Raw genomic sequence first — 19,357 nt, forward strand, 5'->3', positions numbered from 1 at the left:
AGAATAAATGATGATCCCCGAATCAATATTGTTACTAGAAGTGGAGTTGTGATTGGTGATGACAAAGTAAATGAAAAGAAGCAATATGAAACTGCATGGGTTAGAAATATTGCTGAAAAAGCTCCTGTATTTGATATTCAGAAGGAAATTAAGTGTTTATGGAAGATAATCCAAGCTTTATGGATGTTGGATCTTTGACATCTAGTGCACCGCTGAAACAAAAAAGTAACTGTGACATAGCATCAGCTTCAATGTAGAAAAAAGCTTTGAAAAAAGATCAGGAGTCAACAAACCAAGAAGGCATTTTAAAGTCTTTTCTACAAATTTGTATGAATTTATTAAGAGATCAAAAGGTTGTAGAAGGACTTTAGGAATTGATAGATTCATGTGCTTCTAAATAAATACTGCGAAGTGAGTTACGTGCAGTTAACAATTTGCATCAACAGAAGAGAACAAGAAGAGAAATGAGGCTTAATGAGAAGATAGGAGACTATGAGATGGATCACGTTATTTCAGATATGGGATTTGAGGCTGATGTTGTGATGAAGAAAACATGGGAGTTAATGGGTAAGGCAAAGCTACAGTGGTCATCTATTCATATGAGGATAACAAATCAACAGAAGATCTTCCCCTTAGGAAGACTATCAGGTGTGACAGTAGACATTGAAGGAGTTTGCACTATTGCTGACTTTGAAGTCTAAAATGGGCCTCCTAAAGAAAAGTGTATAACCAAAATAAAATTTATAAGAACCAATAGGATACAAGAAGATGATGTCAACCATGGGGGATGATTCACCATTTTTAGGGTAAAATGGTAAGACGATTAAAAATAATAAAATAATAAAACTTGTTTTTCAACTTGTATTTTCAACTTATCTCCCTAAGTTTTTACTCAAATTTTGAGCGAGAGTACTCATTGGATGCAAAATTTAATTCCTCATCTAAGGAGTACCCAGGTTGCATACTTTTGATGGATCTTGCTACATGAAAAATGAGAAATACATGAAAAACATGATTGCAATCATGTTTTTCATGCATCTCTCATTTTTGGTGTAGTCGAGTCCATTGAAAGTATGAAAATGGGGTACTCCTTGGATGCAGAATCAAATTTTGCATCCAACGAGTGTTTTTGCTCGAAATTTGAGTAAACCCATAGGGAAATAAGTTGAAAATACGAGTTGAAAAAATAGTTTTTTCTTTTTTTCCCTCTAAAATTTGATGATGTAATCTAATATTATTATTTTTTATTTCCAATATTATTTTATAATTTCATTAGGAGTCCCATTTTATACCTCAAAATTCCCCTCGTGAAATAGACTACATGAACTATCTACAAGGCATTGTGCAAGAGTTACTAAATCAGTTCACTGCATGACATCTGAGGTATGTATCCTGCCTTCTTATAATGGCTTGGGTGATGTAAATGTTTTTCTCGATGATTATGAGGACCAGGTTCTAGAAATTCAAATATTGTTATCTTTGGATATAGCCCTAAAATCTACTCCTGCTAAATGGTGGGGTACACATAAGAAGAATATAGAATGTTGGCAGGAATGTCGAAGGTTGATGTGGATAAGGTTTGGTCAGATAAACACCAAAATGGAGTTGAAATATGATGCAGGAGGTTGATAAAAACAAGGTGAAGTCTTCAGAATAGAATATTGGTTACTTTAGACCCAATGGGGTGCTTTCACCAGATTCTACTCATGGCTCGCTTTACACGGAGGGTCCCCTCTTTTTATTTAAAACTTCGGTCCCATGTTGACTTTCGCTTTACAAACAATGCTTCAATCCACACCGTTGATCTCTTCTTTATCAGATCTGATGGTCAATACTCAACCTGATCAACAAACAGTCTGTTGATCCTCTACCGTTGATCCACTACACTAGATCCAACAGTTCACAAGGATATTGGGTGAACCACTTGCACAGAGAATACCTGCCCGATAAGGCAATTTTCTCTCTCCACCCGAGTGTTATGTGTCAATTGGTTGGTGGAATTGGGTGACTACCCTAAAATACCACTTATAGCTCTTGGTCCACCCGATAACCACCTTCACTGTTTAAAACCCGCCTTTCGAATATAACCACATGCATTAACTCAATACTTAATTAAAGCTCTTACTCAATGGTTTTAGTATTTAAATGCCAAACTAACCCTTAACACTAAATGACCATGATTTAGTGTTAAAACACATAAAACCCATAAACACTGATATTTGCATTGAAATGTGAAAATAAAGAAAATACCCGGTTAACTGTCTGGACACGGATACACAGAAATAAATGAGAGTTCACACCAGGATTACTATACAAATACACACAGAATCAATTTCATTGATATAATATCTATTACAAAGTCTTGGCCCTCTCGTCTCAATTACAGTGATAGATTGACCTTTGTCTCAATCTCAAACCCTCTCTATACTCAAACTCTCACCTCTCGCTTAGACCTTTATCATCTCAGCTCGGCCAAAATCCATTTTTCCATTACATCTTCTTTATTTTATGAATCAATCCTATTCTAACTGCACTAACAACTCGATCTATATTTTGATCGCTCTAACAATCAAATATCTATTATTAAGCTCTATCACACATATATGCTAACAACTTAGCCTTAATCTAAAATAAGACAATTTCCTAACTATTACAATAATGAAGTAAAACTCATCTTTGAGAGATCCAACCCTCTCTACTAAAACTAACCTTTTTTTTTTACCACTCAGGTCATGAAATTCAACTCTTTTAAGCACAACATGTGAACAAACAATCACATTGTTGGCTAAGTCCATATGCTCCCGCATCAGACTCCCGGGGAAGAAAATAATCATCCCTCAGACTTTCAGGGTTTACTCCATACTTCTGCAATTCTGCTGCTGTCAACCAACTAGCATCCTCCACTGGCTATTCTTTCCTTTTGATTAGATATTGAAAATAAACCTATCCTCTGGTTCTTTCGGTTACTCTTTTCTCGAAAACAGCTTCCACCTCTTTCATAACTATCTTTGGTATTTGTTCTTCCCAGTTCAAAGTTTGAATATCATCTTCTGTAGTCTCCTCCTGGAGCTCTATCTCTGTCTCTTTTTATGGATACAAATATGAAACATTGAAGATAGGTGATATCCCAATCCCTTCTGGCAATTTAGTTTCATAAGCATTACTTGAAAACTTTCTTATAATTCTACATGGTCCTATCTTTCTCATTTTCAATTTATTGTAAGTCTTATAAGGAATTCTTTCTTTTCTCAAATACACCATTAGTAAATCTCCCACTTGGAATTCCTTCTCTCTTCTTTTCATATCTACTCTCTGTTTGTATTTTCCACTACTTTCTTGCAATCTACCTTTGACATCTTCTTGTAGTCTTTGCATCTGCTCTGCAAACTCTTCAGCTTTTGCACTTCTGATCTCCTATTTACCCAAATCTCTGAGCCCATATACGCCTCTTGGATTCATCCCAAAAACAATCTCAAATGGACTCATTCCAGTACTTCGGTTTGGAGTGTCATTATAAGAAAACTTAGCTTGAGGTATTGCTAAATCCCACTGTTTATGACTTTGATACACTAAACTTCTCAATATGTTCCCCAAGCTTCAGTTTACTACTTTGGTTTGTCCATCTGTTTGAGGATGGTCTGCTGAATTGAAACTAAGATTAGCTCCTAGTTTCTTCCAAAGAGTTCTCCAAAAATGCCCTACAAACTTTGTATCTCTATCAGACACAATACTTACAGGCAATCCATGTAATCTTACAATTTCTAAAAAAAATAGATTAGCAATATGTGTTGCATCACTAGTCTTCTTACATGCAATGAAATGTGCCATCTTAGAAAATCTGTCTACCACAGCATAAATAGAATCATTCCCCCTTTGAGTTTTAGGTAACCCAAAAACAAAATCCATGCTAACTGCATCCCATGGTCGGTTTGGTATTGGCAATGGCTGGTACAATCCTGTATTCTAGCTTCTCCCTTTAGCATGCTGACATATCCAACACTTCTCAACAAATCTCTTAACATCAGTCTGCATCATTGGCCAATAGTAGAAAGCATTTACTTGTGCAAAGGTTTTGTCTTGTCCAAAGTGACCAGATAATCCTCCACTATGTTTCTCCTTTATTATGTTTTCCCTTATAGAACATTTGGAAATGCATAACTTATTACCTTTAAACAATAAACCTCCTTGGATAAGATAATCTAACCACTGACTTCTGTTATGAAGTATTGGATTTTGAACTGCTATATAGATATCTTTGAAATTTGCATCATCTTTATACATTTCAACCATTTCTTCAAATCCTACAAAACCAACTTTGAATTCTTTCACAATAAAGCTTACCCTGCTTAAAGCATCAACAACTTTGTTCAACTTACCACTTGTGTGCTTTATCACAAAAGTAAAGCTCTGCAAAAACTCTACCCACTTCGCATGTTTTTGGTTCAATTTTGGCTAGTTATTTATGAACTGCAATGCATGATTGTCAGAATACAATATAAACTCCTTTGGTAGCAAATATGTCTCCATTTCTTTAAGGTTTTTACAATAGCATAATATTCTTTATCATAAGAAGAATACTTATTCCTAGCTTCATTTAGTTTCTCACTAAAGTATGCTATTGGTCTCTATTCCTGACTCAAAACTGCTCCAATTGCAACTTCACCAGCATCTGTTTCAGCTTGAAATACCTTTTCAAAATCAGGTAAAGCCAAAACTGGTTTCTCAATGATTTTATTCTTCAACAACTTAAAATTCATGTCTGTTGCTTCTTTCCACTTGAATGGTTGATTAGTGTCCTTGATTATTTCAAGAATTGGTGCACAAATCTGACTAAAACCTCTAATAAATTTCCTATAAAAACTTGCAAGACCATGAAAGCTTCTTACCTCAAATATATTCCTTGGAATAGGCTAGTTCCAAATTGCTTGGACTTTCTCTGGATCCATTTTCAATCCTTCTTTAGAAACTACAAATCCTAAGTGAATTAATTATTCCTTGATGAAACTACATTTCTTCAGATTTATTAGTAGTTTCTCTTTCTGCAGAGTTCTTAAAACCAACTTAAGTTTCTCTAGATGTTCTTTACTTCTACTAAAGACTAGAATATCATCAAGATAAATAATAACAAACTTGCCTGCATATTGCTTCAAGACTTCATTCATCATTCTCATGAATGTGCTAGGTGCATTAGTTAGTCCAAAAGGCATCGCTAACCACTCATACAATCCACTATTTGTTTTAAATGCAGTCTTCCATTCATCTCCTTCTCTTATTCTTATTTGATGATATCCACTCTTCAGATCTATTTTAGTAAAATACTTTGATCCACTCAAACAATCCATCAAATCATCCATGCGTGATAAAGGAAATCTATACTTGATAGTGATCTTGTTTATGGCTCTGGAATCTGTACACATTCGCCATTCACCTCCTTTCTTTGGACCGAGTACTATTGGTACAGCATGTGGACTAAGACTCTCTCTGATTAGTCCCTTATCCATCAATTCTTGCACTTCTTTTCCAATTTCTTCATTCCCTTGAGGAGTTAGTCTATTTGCTGCTTTGTTTGGAAAACTTGCTCCTAGTATTAGATCAATATGATGACTAATACTCCTGATTGGTGGCAATGCATTTGGCCACTCATCCACAATAATATCAGCAAAATCATTCAAAAAAGTTTTGATTTCTTTAGGTAAAACATCTAAGTTTGTGGAAGTCAAAATTACCTTAGGTCTCCCTATGATAGAAAAATCCATTTCTTCACCTTTTCCAACCTCTTGCAACAGTTCCTTTCCACTCATCAGCATAACACTGTTTCCAGGTGCTCCTTTGTCAGCCTCATCCTTCAATGGCAATAGTGTATGTTTATTTCCATCCTTCTCCAGAGTATAAGTATTTCTCCTCCCATCATGAATATCTCTCTGATCAAACTGCCAAGGTCTTCATAGTAATACATGGCATACATCCATTGGCATTACATCACACAATATCACATCTTTATAAGTACCAATCTGTATCTCCATCTTACATTTTTTTGTCACAATGATCTGATGTCCTTTTTGCAACCATGACACTCTGTAAGGAGTAGGGTGTAATGTCTTTATCAATCCTAGCTTGCCCACCATCTCTGTAGAAACAAGGTTATTGGTGCTTCCACGGTCGATTATCACTTTACAACATTTACCTTTGGATTTGCATGTAATTCTGAATAAAATCTTCCTCTGAGCTGGTTCTCCAATATTTTTCTTAGCTTTAAGCAATGCCCTTTTCAGCAACAGGGATTCTCCTACTTCAGGTTCTGCAACTTGAGGATTTTCTTCCTTTGCCTGAGCTACATTCACATTCCTTTGACTTGTTGTTTTATTATGAGGACAATCCCATGATCCATGTCCCCATTCTCCACATATGTAACACTGAATATCTCTTCCTCGACCTCTTCCTCTAGGTGCAAATCTTCCTCTATTAAAATATCCCCTCTGTGGTGGTCTACTACTTGGACTTCCTACTTCGTGTTGGTCTTGCTAACCCCTTGGTCTAGTAGTTCCTCTACCTCTTACTGAACTTCTTCCTCTATTCCTCTGATTCTATTTCCTCAACATCTTCTCTTCTGCCTTCAAACCTGCTTGATAGGCATCTTCAATAGTCTTCAGACTCAGCAAGTTGATCTCATCCTGGATGTCATATCTTAAGCCATTGATATATCTGGCTACCTTCTACATGTCATCCTCTACATGTCCTTCTCTAATACTCAATATATAAAACTCTTATGTATATTCTTTAACAGACATTCCTTTTTGCCTTAAATTCTGCAATTGTTTGAAAAGATTTAACTGATAATATTTAGGCATAAATTTATCTTTCATTTTACTCACCATTTTATCCCATTGCTTGATCTTGGACTTTCCTTTTCTTGTTCTAGATGTTTGTAGTTCATCCCACCAAATAGCTGCATGACCCTTCAATCTGGTAACTGCAAATTTCACCTTCTTTTTGTCGTCAACTTCCTCTTCATAGTCAAAATATTTGTCCAATGAACTGATCCAATCCATTAGCTCTTTTGCATTGAGACTCCCTTCATACGTAGGAATTTCCACCTTTTGTTTTCCTCCTACTTTCACCAACATCTTGATAACTCTGGTGGTTTCATTTTCCTCCTCTTCTTCTTCCTTAAAAGATTCTTCTTTAGCACTATTGGCTCCTTCATTAGGTGTTCTTCTCTGAGCAGTCTTAATTGTTTCCATTCTCGTGCACAGACTCTGGATCTCTTCCAGTAGAACTGCATTTGTTTCAGGTCGTCCTCGACCAATGCCAGCTCCTCTCCCTGGTGGCATGTTTACTACAATCAACCTTAATCTCTGTGCTCTGATACCAAAAATGATGCAGGAGGTTGATAAAAACAAGGTGAAGTCTTCAAAATAGAATATTGGTTACTTTAGAACCAATCGGGTGCTTTCAGCAGATTCTACTCGTGGCTCGCTTTACATGGAGGGTCCCCACTTTTTATTTAAAACTTCGGTCCCACATTGACTTTCACTTTATAAATAGCGCTTTAATCCACACCATTGATCTCTTCTTTATCAAAGCCGACGGTTAATACTCAACCCGATCAACAAACAATCCGTTGATCCTCCACAATCGATACACTGCACTAGATCCAATGATTCACAAGGATATCGAGTGAACCACTTACATGGAGAATACCCACCCGATAAGGCAGTTTTATCTCTCCACCCGAGTGTTACATGTCAGATGGTTAGTGGAATTGGGTGACTACCCTGAAATAGCACTTACAGCTCTTGGTCTGCCCAATAACCACCTTCATTGTTTAAAACCCGCCTTTCGAATATAACCATGTGCATTAACTCAATACTTAAGTAAAGTGCTTACTCAATGGTTTTAGTGTTTAATTTCCAAATTAACCCTTAACACTAAATGACCGTGATTTAGTGTTAAAACACATAAAACCCATAAACACTAGATTTCCGTTAAAGTGTGAAAATAAATAAAATACCTGGTTAACTGTCTAGATGCAGATACGTAGAAATAAACGAGAGTTCGCACTAGGATTACTATACAAATACACACATAATCAATTTCTTTGATATAATATCTGTTACAGAGTCTTGGCCCTCTCGGCTCAATTACAACAATAGATTGACCTTTGTCTCAATCTCAAACCCTCTCTATATTCAAACTTTCACCTCTCACTTAGACCTTTATGATCTCAACTCGGCCAAAATCCCTTTTCCCCTTACATCTTCTTTCTTTTATGAATAAATCCTATTCTAACTTCACTAACAACTCGATCTATATTTTGATCACTCTAAAAATCAAATCTATATTATTAAGATCTATCACACACCTATGCTAACAACTTACCCTTAATCTAAAATAAGACAATTTCCTAACTATTACAATAATGAAGTAAAACTCATCTTCAAGAGATCCAACCCTCTACTAAAATCGACTTTTCTTTTTTTGACGACTCAGGTCATGATATTCAACTCTTTTAACCACAACATGTGAACAAACAATCACATTATTGGCTAAGCCCAGATGCTCCTACATCAAAATACGATGGTGAAACTAGTGCTAGGGAGCATATCCGGTTATGTACTACAACATGGAAGGAGGTTCCAAAACAAGAATGGGTACATGGGTTCATTCATACATTGGAGACAATTCCTCAAAACTAATACTTAGAAACAAAGCTTTGACATGGTACTGCGAGTTGTGAAGATATGGTTGATGGGTTTATATTGACATTTAGCTTTGAAGATGATTTTCCATATATAGATTCATCCCTTTAGATAGTTAAGAAGAAGATATTTGAGAATTCAGCTTCAAGGACATGGCAGCAACCTGATTGGGTTGTGCAGATAGAACATGCACTAGAATGCTACAACCTTATTGCAGAAGAAGAAGAGGATCCTCACAACATTGACATATCAGAATTAGAAGGACACTGCGAAGTAAATGGAATTGACCCAGAGATACCAGATATAAAAAATCCAGTAAAGACAAGGAAGGTAAATATAGGATCAGAAGAGGAATCGAATTTTGCAACTATAGGAGATTATTGGGATGAAGAGACAGTCAACAACATTACAGAATTGCTTCATCAATATCAAGAGTTGTTTCCCACTATGTTTTCAGAAATGAAGGGTATAGTAGGAGATTTAGGATTTATGAAGATCCCCCTTAAGTTTGATGTGAATCCAGTCAAGCAAAGACCTTATAGATTGAATTTGAAATATAAGGAGAAGGTAAAAGTTTAGTTGGATAAGATTATAACAGTAGGAGTTATTGAACCCGTGGAAGAATCAGAGTGGGTAAGTCCTATGGTGGTACAAGAAAATAAATCTCGAGAAATCACAATCTTTGTGGATTTGAGGAAGTTGAATGATGCATTCTTACATGATCCTTTCCTTGCCCTTTCACAAATTAAGTGTTAGACAATGTACGAGGTTAAGGAGTTTATTCATTTACAAATGGATTTTTAGGACATCATCAGATTAGAATTGCACCTGAAGATCGACATAAGACCACATTTTCTACAGAATGGGGTTGATATCAATACACAATGATGCCTTTTTGATTGAAGAATTACCCTACTATATTTTCAAGAGTGAAGTTCCCAGGAAAATTCAAAACGCATTGGTTAGGCCCATATGTTATCAAGTATATTAATGATGAATGCACAATTCAGTTAGTGAAGCTAAATGGAGAAGTGATTCAAGGAAAATTAAATGGTAGTAGATTAAAGTTATACAAGGACAACCCTATCCCTACAGCTTCACCCTGAGGAAAAAAGAAGAAAGGTCTTAGTGCCACTTGCAGTTGAAAGTGGGCACTAGACTATAAACTACGTTGCAAAGAGCTTCAAAGTAGGAAGCTACTTCGCTACAGTTTGGAGTATGTCGAAGTTTGCAGGAAGCCACGACAGAAGATGGGATGTGCGTTACCGTGTGGAATGCATCGATGTTTGCCAGAAAATATAAATATGATTGTTAAAAGGGAAAAATACATGGAAACTTGCATGTATGAGGACAAATTGGCAAAATATAAGGATAGATATGCAATTAATGAGTAAATCTAAATGCAATCTGGACAAAAAAAAATCTAATGACAAGGTTCAAATTTCAAAATTGCTATAAATAAGTTGCCTCAAGCCTAGATTAAGAATTTTGTTGAATTGAGTGCTCAAGTGTTCATAGTGTCAATAAATTGTAGAGAATTTGTTCATGAACGTTCTGTCAACTGAAGAATTTATGCGTATATTTGATCAAAGAGGGATAGAAGGAGTCATGGAAGCTGTCGCTGCAACAACTGCTGGTATGCCTATAACATCAACTCAGATGCTCGTAGTAGAAACACCATCACAGGTAGTGTAAGATAAGCTTCAGGAGCTTCAACAAAGGGAAATATTGTTGGTGCAGAAGGCTACAAAACATGTAACAGAGGCACTATTGGAAGAAGCATGCAACAAGGACAAGTAGGTGATAGAAACTCTGCAACAGTTCAATCAAGCTTACAACAACATCGTAGCAAAAAACGGAGGCAAAGAAAAAGAGTGACTCGTGACGAGTCACATGTGAGTGTTGGGGGCCTGTTGGGTGCAACCCAAGTTGGCCTAAATTTTGATGAAGACTCCACATTTTTTGGAGTAGAGTGCGAAGTAAAGGATGTAGGGGAGAGCAGAGTGGACCACGCAGAGAATAGCGGAGTGCCAAAAAGGACAGTGCAATAGATATACCACGCTGTATGTGGGCTTCTGAGTGGTTTGAAGCCCCTCCCTTTTTCTAAAATAATGTAATTTTTTATATGATGAATGGTTTTGAGACCATAGTAGCTTGTATTAGGGGATTCCATGGTATATGGACCATGGTATTGTATTGATGGACCCTTGATGTAATAGTATATAATAGGGTCAAATAATAAAGAGAATAATCATCATCTTATGATCCAAATCTATGTTATGGTTGTATCTTATTGATCTGTACTTTGGAAGGAAGGTGAGGATCCATCGCTAAGTGGGCGGAGGCCTGAGTCTGCAATTGAGTGTGCAGACTACCTATAACTGAGTGCGTAGTCCAAGAACTATTTGTTGTACAAATTCTTTATTATAAGAAAAAAATCTTGTGAATGTAGTCCCACATTCGGATGAACCATGGTAAAATATGTGTCTTCATGTGTTTCATTGCTTATTATCTATTGTAGCATAGTAGTTTTATTACAATTGCATTTTATTATAGTGCAATAATGATTAAGGATTTATATGATATGTTTTAAGTGATGAATTCAATATGGAGAAGTAATGTATGAATTCAAAGTAATCTATGCATGTTAAGTATCAGAAAATATAAAAATACCACATCACATCATCCCTCAAGGCTACAGAAACATGGTTCTGCATCCTCCCATAGTCACCTCGGGTGAGACTTCGATATGCTTGCAGGTTGTTTCCGAAAGGGCTAGTGATTGACGGTTTTGTTGGTGTGTAGCAAAGGATCAAACCTGGGTCAGCCCAACCTAAATCCAACAAAGTGCAGGAGTACACTCGGGTAGTGTGAATGGGAAAATGATGGATGATAAAGACAACATTAATCATAGCGCAGGATAGGAACAAATCCATGGGGAAGTTATGCAAAGTGGGGGAATACCGTATTGTGGTGCAAGTTGAATAATGTGGAGTGGAGTATGAGAAATTTTTGCAAATGACCCAAGTGTTAACCTCTTACATAGTGTTGCAAAGGGTTGTCATTAGAGCTGAAGGAGGGGCAAGGAGCACAGTTCATAGGAGATTTGCAGTGAATCAAATTTGTATTTCTTTATATATGTATTTGCCCCTGTTTTCAGTTTGAAAATAGTATGAAAGGTAGAATAGTGGCTATATTAGGTGGTGGCCTACATTCATAAGACTTTGGTGCCCCTTAGCATGTCCTTCGGTCTCGAGACCACATACCAAACATTGTTACGAACTATGGAGTCATACTCCTCCACCATAGCATCAACCCAAATCAGCTGCTACACTGCTTCCTTAAAGGAATATGTCTCTATCAAAACACATTCACCCATAAGAGCCATGTACCTAGTGTACCTCTAAAGTGACCTCCTCTGCCTGTGCTGAGAAGTGGGTGCTCCCACATTCTCCCGTGCATCATCCAACAATATGTGAGCCTCTCTAGTGTGCTTTATTCCCTCTTCAGAAGACTATACCTTAGTGGATTTCTCCATTCCTGAATCCTTTGCATGTGGCTGCTTCAAATCAATATGAGTCTCCTCAATCTTAGGATCTAAAAGCTCTTAATCCGCATGTAGCTCAATCTCCCTCTCAAGGGAAGCTCACATGGCCTTTTCCTCATCGAACCTGACATCCCTACGAACCACTGTCATCCTGCCGATTGGAAAGTACACCTGATAGTTGTGAGGTGTATCAGTGTACCCCAAAAATATCCCCAACTTTGTTGTTACCTCAAGCTTCTTCTGTGCATCTTTGGTCACATGGAAATATACCAATGACCAAAAAATCCGAGTGACCAATATTTGGCCTCTTACCAGAATAAGCCTCCTCTGGTGTCTTCATTACAAGTATCTAATCTGGGCTATGGTTCTGAACATAAATCATTGTGTTGCATTCCTCAGCCCCCACAAGTGTAGTGGTATGCCCTAATCATGCAACATCGCCCTCACCTCCCCTACTATGCTTCTCTTCTTCCTTCCGGCCACCCCATTCTGCTGAGGGTTATGGGGTGCCGTCAACTCCCGTTTAATCCCTTCTGCTACAAAAAAGTTCTTAAACTCATTTGAGACATACTCACCACCATTATCACTTCATGGATCTTTAACCTTCTTTCCCAACTCTTTCTCCACCAATTCTTTAAACTCACAAAACTTTGTGAAAGTTTGATCATTTTTCTGCATGAAAAGTATCCAATATTTACAAGAATAGTCATCAAAAAGTATAACATAATACTTGTGTTTGGCCATGGATCCTATCGAAAATAGTCCACCCACATCTACTGGAATCGCTCTAGAATAGCCTCTTCTCGACTATATATGTCGTGAAAGGAAGACTTGGTGTGGGTGGACTCACTCTAGAATATCCTTTCCTTTTTAGAATATCACATCATAGCCTCTATCCTCAAGAATGTAAATGGATACTAAGTTCTTCTTCAGCCCGGGCACATACATAACATTATTCAAGTTGAGTGGAGCCCCATGCTCCCTCTAACAAGTAATCACACCCAATCCAGTAACATTATACTTCTCATTGTCACCCATATCGATATGCATCTGGAGATATTTCTCCTCCAGGTCACTGAATAAATCCTTGTTGCCAATCATATGCAGTGAAGCTCCACTATCTTAGTACCATACACTTCCCATCATTGATGACACCATGAATGCAATGCAGGAAAATTCCAATTCGAGTTGAGAGGCCAAAGCCTCACCCACCATTCCTCCCGAGGACATCTTCTCGAACTTCTTGAGTGGACAATTTGTAGCAAAACATCTTGGCTCATGACAATGAAAGAACTTAACTTTCATCATGTCTTTATTATTACCTCCATGATAAGAATCTGATTTGGAATGGGAAGCTTTCCCTTTCCCCTTATTTTCCTTAATTTCCAAGGCATAGTTCTCTTCATCATCAGTCTTTGATGAAGAGCCATCCCTGGTGTTCCTCTTGATCTCCTCCTGCATCAAATCTGACCATAGTCTTTCCCAATCTGGCAACTTCTCCTAACCATTAATAGATTCCTGATATCTATGCCAACTCTTTGGGAGTACTAGAAGAGAAAGACTCACCATATCATCCTCGGAAACCATGATTCCAACACTTCCAAGTTCATCACGACACTGAATGAACTTTGTCAAGTATTTTGGAATAGTCTCGCTTTCTCCATTTTGATTTTTCAAAGTTTGTCCTTGAGTGCCAATTTCCTTTGGTCACTGATGTTCTAATACAAGTCTATAAATTTTTTTCACATAGCATATGGATTTTCCTTGCCATGGAGACTCGAGACAATGTGGTCTTGAACTCCCTCCAGGATTATCAACCTCGCCTTCTGTTGGGAATGGGATCCCCCAAGGACAGTTTCGGGGGATAAAAGTCCATGTTTTTGGTCAATTGCGTAATAAAGTTGTAAAGTCTCTGCATTTTGTGGTCATGGAGCATGAAGGTGTCAAGAGTCATAAAGGGTTTTCCTCCCTTATGTTGTAAAGTGTAAATTCAGCTGTAAAGATCCACCCATGCTCCGCAGACCATGGGATGTGTTGGGCGATATAAATGCTAGGTTTTATATGAGTAACTCGACTTAGGAATGATCCAAGCTAAAGAAGATGCGTGGCTCTTCACTCACATCTTACCATCACTTCCACCCTCAGGCTGCCCTACAACTAAGATGACACCAATATTTATACTGACATTTAATTTGTCAACCCGAGGTTGTAAGACTCAGAGGCATAGCACAGGTAATGCCAGAATACGACCTCAATGACTTGTGAAATCAAAACCCTAGAACCTACAAGAAATCAAAAGGCATCAATCAAGTAAAGAAACAACACTCTTCAAGGCAAAGTAAACATACTGGGAGTCTACTTTTGGCTCCTCCTAGGTTGGGTTGACTCCTGGAGTAAGTCTTCCTCAGTTGTCTAGGGTACAAAGGAATGTAGGTTCCACTCACACTCATAACATGTTCAGGACAATAAATAAATGCAAGACATGACCAATGAAAAGCATCTTAAAATCTACTACTACACTACAAAGATGAAAGAGAATGAACTAAGCTAGAAATCATAAGATCTACTACTATCATAAGCAATTAATTCTAACTAACTTACAACAATAGTTGAATGTTTTTAGAGGAATCAAGATGATAATGTTCTGCTTCACCACAAAGTATATTATAGAAATAAGACAGATCCATTTGTTGCTTCCAAGCTCATAGAAATACTATGATATATGCAGTGTTAGTTATGATGAAAGGAATATTAATCATGATTATTGATCTTCACTGATCCTTGCATTATTTCGTTGAGATAATAATGAATGATAAGAAATCAACTCCATGAACGCTCTAATTTCCTTTTTAGAATCTTAGGGTAATTTCCATTATGCAGCAGTTGAGATCAAGGTAAATATAATGTTTTAATTCTGCAAACCAGTTGAGATGCAAATGAAAGTATATACTTTGCCTCACTCTTTTTAATATAACATCATTAGTCAAGTTTAAATAACATTCAAAATAATGGAAAGGATTTAAATAATATGCTTGACTTGCAGTCTAGACCAGAAGCATGTTGTCATACTACGCAAAACAAACTGTCACATAATCAAATGGTAATCTATGCCAACACAGTATATCAAACCAAGCTATATCAATCTAAGCCAAGAAATCAGAAACTAAAAAGACTAACCGACATTTAAACCATGCGAGGAAATTTGGAACAAGAATTGAGTGGAAAGATTAATATATAAAACTAATGCCGGATTGTATTAATTCTAAAATTGATATTACATATCTAGACTCTAGTGGTCCCCTCAGTCATCCCACTGAGCACTTGTAAAACTTAATCTTCTACATTATAAAAATACCCTGCCTCTATCAAACACAATACATCCTGTGCTATCGATCCAGATGTGCCCCCTCTGTGCGTGTATCCATCTCTCTACGCCTCCGTGTACAGAGTATGGCTTCATGTTTTATAACCATGTTGGTACACCAAAAATCCGTATTTTATGATGGTATAATGCATCATTTAGATTTCAACATCTAAAAATAAAAGATACGATAACTGATCTGTAGTTCCCCTAGAAAGGAAAAAAGAAACAGTATTGTAGATATTGCCGAACGTTGTTTAAATTCCGTGTGACCGAATGTTTGACTTTAATTCCACACACTGTTTGGAAGGCCTAGACTTCATCACAAGGACACATCAGCATATTGATCACCTTCCCTTCAAAACCCATATGGCCATTTTCCTCCATGATAGTCTGAAGTATGAAAATCGTGGAAGTGAGAACAAGATTTCCACTGTTGGTGTAGGAATTGGGCTACTGGAACATGAAGTGGACTAGGGGAACTAGATCTATACATCTGCCAACATGGAAACTTGATATGTGTGGTGCTTTGACATGAAAATACCTTTAGATTATGACATAAATAAGAATTCAAGAATTCACAACTTATTACCTCTGGGTGACCATATATTAGCATAAAAAGGATGGTAATGGCTATAAACACCTGGTGCAAACACAAGTTGTTTAAAAAAAAGCATAAAAGATCAAGACATAATAGAGGCTCAACATCCCCCCATGCTCAACTTCTTGCATGTCCTTGTGCAAGCCAAACTGAAAGATGGACTTCAAAACTTCAAAAATTGCAAAAGATGTAGAGTTGTGGCCTAGAACCCTGTTGTTTTAATTGAAATGTTCAAGTTATTTATTGATGTTCTTTTGACCACTTCAATTTCTCTTTTCAAAATCCTATTATGGGTAGCATAGGACCTGGCTCGCCTGGTCCAATCCTTGACCAACTTCTGCAATTTCTCTGTCTTAACACCTAGTCTGACGTTTTTATTATATATCTTGGTGTACAGTTCCTCCCAATTTTGCTTCTCTCCTTTTACAATTTCTTCATGGGCAACAAGCTCTCACACCTTTTCCTTCAATCTCCTAATCACCCTATCTTTCTTATACAATATATAATCGTCAATAAGCCCTTTTGATCTTGGTTGATTGCTGGAATGAATGCCCATCATTCCGACCTTAGGGGGATCAAATTGGGACTCAAATCCTTGGTCCATGGGGCTTTCAAACTGAGGCTTTTCCTTTTCAAAATGTTGATTTTTTCCTACAACTAGTTCAGTGGCTAGTTCAGATACCGGATTCTTGATTTGGGACATAAATTTTCCAGTAAATTCAGAAAATTTCTAGAGTTTATCTTCCTCAATGGCACTCGTCTATCCTTTTTCCATTTCTTCTTCCTCTGGATCCAAATCAATAGCTTGAAAATCCAAGTTTTTGGAAGGAGGTCAAATGGCTTTCTTCATACTATGTGTAATCCATCATCCTACATTAGGAGTCTGATGTTCCAATGGTGATGTTATGGGCGTTATAGGGTGTACAGGGGTTGCAGGGATTTCAGCGATTTCTACCCTTGTCTGGCTCTATTTCCTAGGATGTGAGGAGAGGTGAGCATCTATTCCTTTTTCCTCTAGGTTTTTGTTTGCTTCATGCAATTCATCAAGAGGTTCAGTGTCAGGCTTCTCAACGAATGTTATAAACCAATTTCTCCAAAGAAAATCATCCCAATCATTTTTCCTGAAGCCTAACTCATCTGCAATTAATATTTTGATGAGCCCGTAATGGTAAAGGCTTGCCCTAGGATTTTTAACAGCCCTACGGACCCCCTGTGACATCTTTTGCAAGCTCCTGAGAAGGAAATATGGAACATTGATTCTCTGATCACCAGTAAAATGTAACAGCAAACCTACATGATAGAGAAAAATGGTTGCATACTTGCCTTCACAGGTCAAATACTTCTGGAGAATGAATAGAGGAGCGTACCATTCGTCTTTGATCTGAGAACGTGGCATCCCCTTCGCCCAGTTAACCTCTTGATGCCCTTCTTTGAGAAATTACACAGTCTATTGCTTATCTATACTTTTTTTCTTAAACCATTTAACTCCCTCCAAGGGTAATCTAGTTGCTCGAGAAATGGTATTTTCATTTACATTCATAGGCAAATCCCTAATTTGAGCTACTTTTCCATCGAATTCTTGAGCGAATTGAAATGCAGCCTCATCTTCATGGCCCTAGAATTTGGCCATGAATTTGTGCCACCCATCTCTTATTAATTTTTGTTTGCAGGCATTGTACTTCGGAGTTTTCTCTAGCTCTTTGATGGATGCGGGTTCATGGCGGTTATATTTCTTCATCATGGATTGGATGGATGATATGTTCTTCTAGAGGGATACTGACAAAATTAACTCAATATGTTTTGAAGCAAAGAGCCGAATGAATTTTAGTCTAGGTACCTCTAAGTGATATAACAGTTCATAATGCACATTCGATGGGATATGCATAGCGGAGGACTCAGGAAGCATCAAAGGGCCATGAAAATGTAATCATCATAAAAAGTATCACGAACCGAATATAAATTTCCTATCGCTGATCAACTATAATGATTACTCACATCCAATCTTACGACATAGAGGAGTATGACTACACATTAATAGTTATGATTACCTCAGTTGACAACATTAAAAAACCCATTGGCGAAATGATGAAAGTTAGTGCAGAAAAATACTTAAGGTTTTGCATCAGTAAAGACTAATTTATCTTTGCATTTCCCATTAGAATTCTATGAGCCCTTGCGAAAGCATCGAGGACACAAATTATTAAAGAAGAGAGGATTAACATGATCAATGTCAAGAAACAGTATATATACAGATCATAAAAATAATTCAAATATGTACCTGCTATCCTGTTTCGAACAATTTCCCTATCCGACATAGATTTCTTTCAATAATTCCACGTCTTATGAGGATTAGTGATGAAAATTTTGTTGAAAGAGGAGTGCAATTCAAAATACCGCTATATTTGTTTTAACAATCCTATACTTATGATAGCAATCCCATTCTTACTATGAAAATCATATTCCCAGGGCATATAGGGCTTATTCAGAGGTAGCTGCAAACAATAAACATTGTTGTTGAACAACACCTAGTGAATAATCATTATTGAGTAATTCATCCCTATGAAAATTAAAGCGAGCAATGATACCTGGAAGAGAGTAAGAATAAAGTTAAGATATTACTTTCCTAGATCAATCAATAACTTTGAACACTCTAAATGTTTGTTGTCATATGGATGTAAAAATAAGTTTCCCCTCAATCTAGTACAAAGGATTACCTTCACTAAGGGTACCACATCATCGAAGAGCTTTAATTTTTGAAAGATAGAACTCAACGCATCATGTTCAAATTGTCTTAAAATCATTGTCCAAGAAAAAGGATGAGTTTCAGGGAAAGAGAAGGATAACCAAGCAAATCATAGTTTGCAATTAACTTTAATACCACAGACATAGCCCTGTTGGCCGCAAGTGTTCATAACCTTGGCAGGGATGTCTTTTAACCCAACGAAATGTATGTGTCCTACTTACTAGATATAGATTCAGAGCTAGATTATTTTACTTTTAGATGAAGGCCATTGTCCTGGCTTGGTAGCTAGTTGATGGCAGCACCACAGATAAGAAGTAACATGGATGAATAGGCCAGCTCGTGATGATACCTCCTGTCTTCTAGCTTTTCGCTAAAAGCCATTACTCTGGCTTGGTGACCAAGACTA

Source organism: Pinus tabuliformis, chromosome 1_2, assembly GCF_031772625.1.
Source record: "Pinus tabuliformis cultivar Carrire ecotype Pingquan chromosome 1_2, CPIR1, whole genome shotgun sequence".
Taxonomy (NCBI): Eukaryota; Viridiplantae; Streptophyta; class Pinopsida; order Pinales; family Pinaceae; genus Pinus; species Pinus tabuliformis.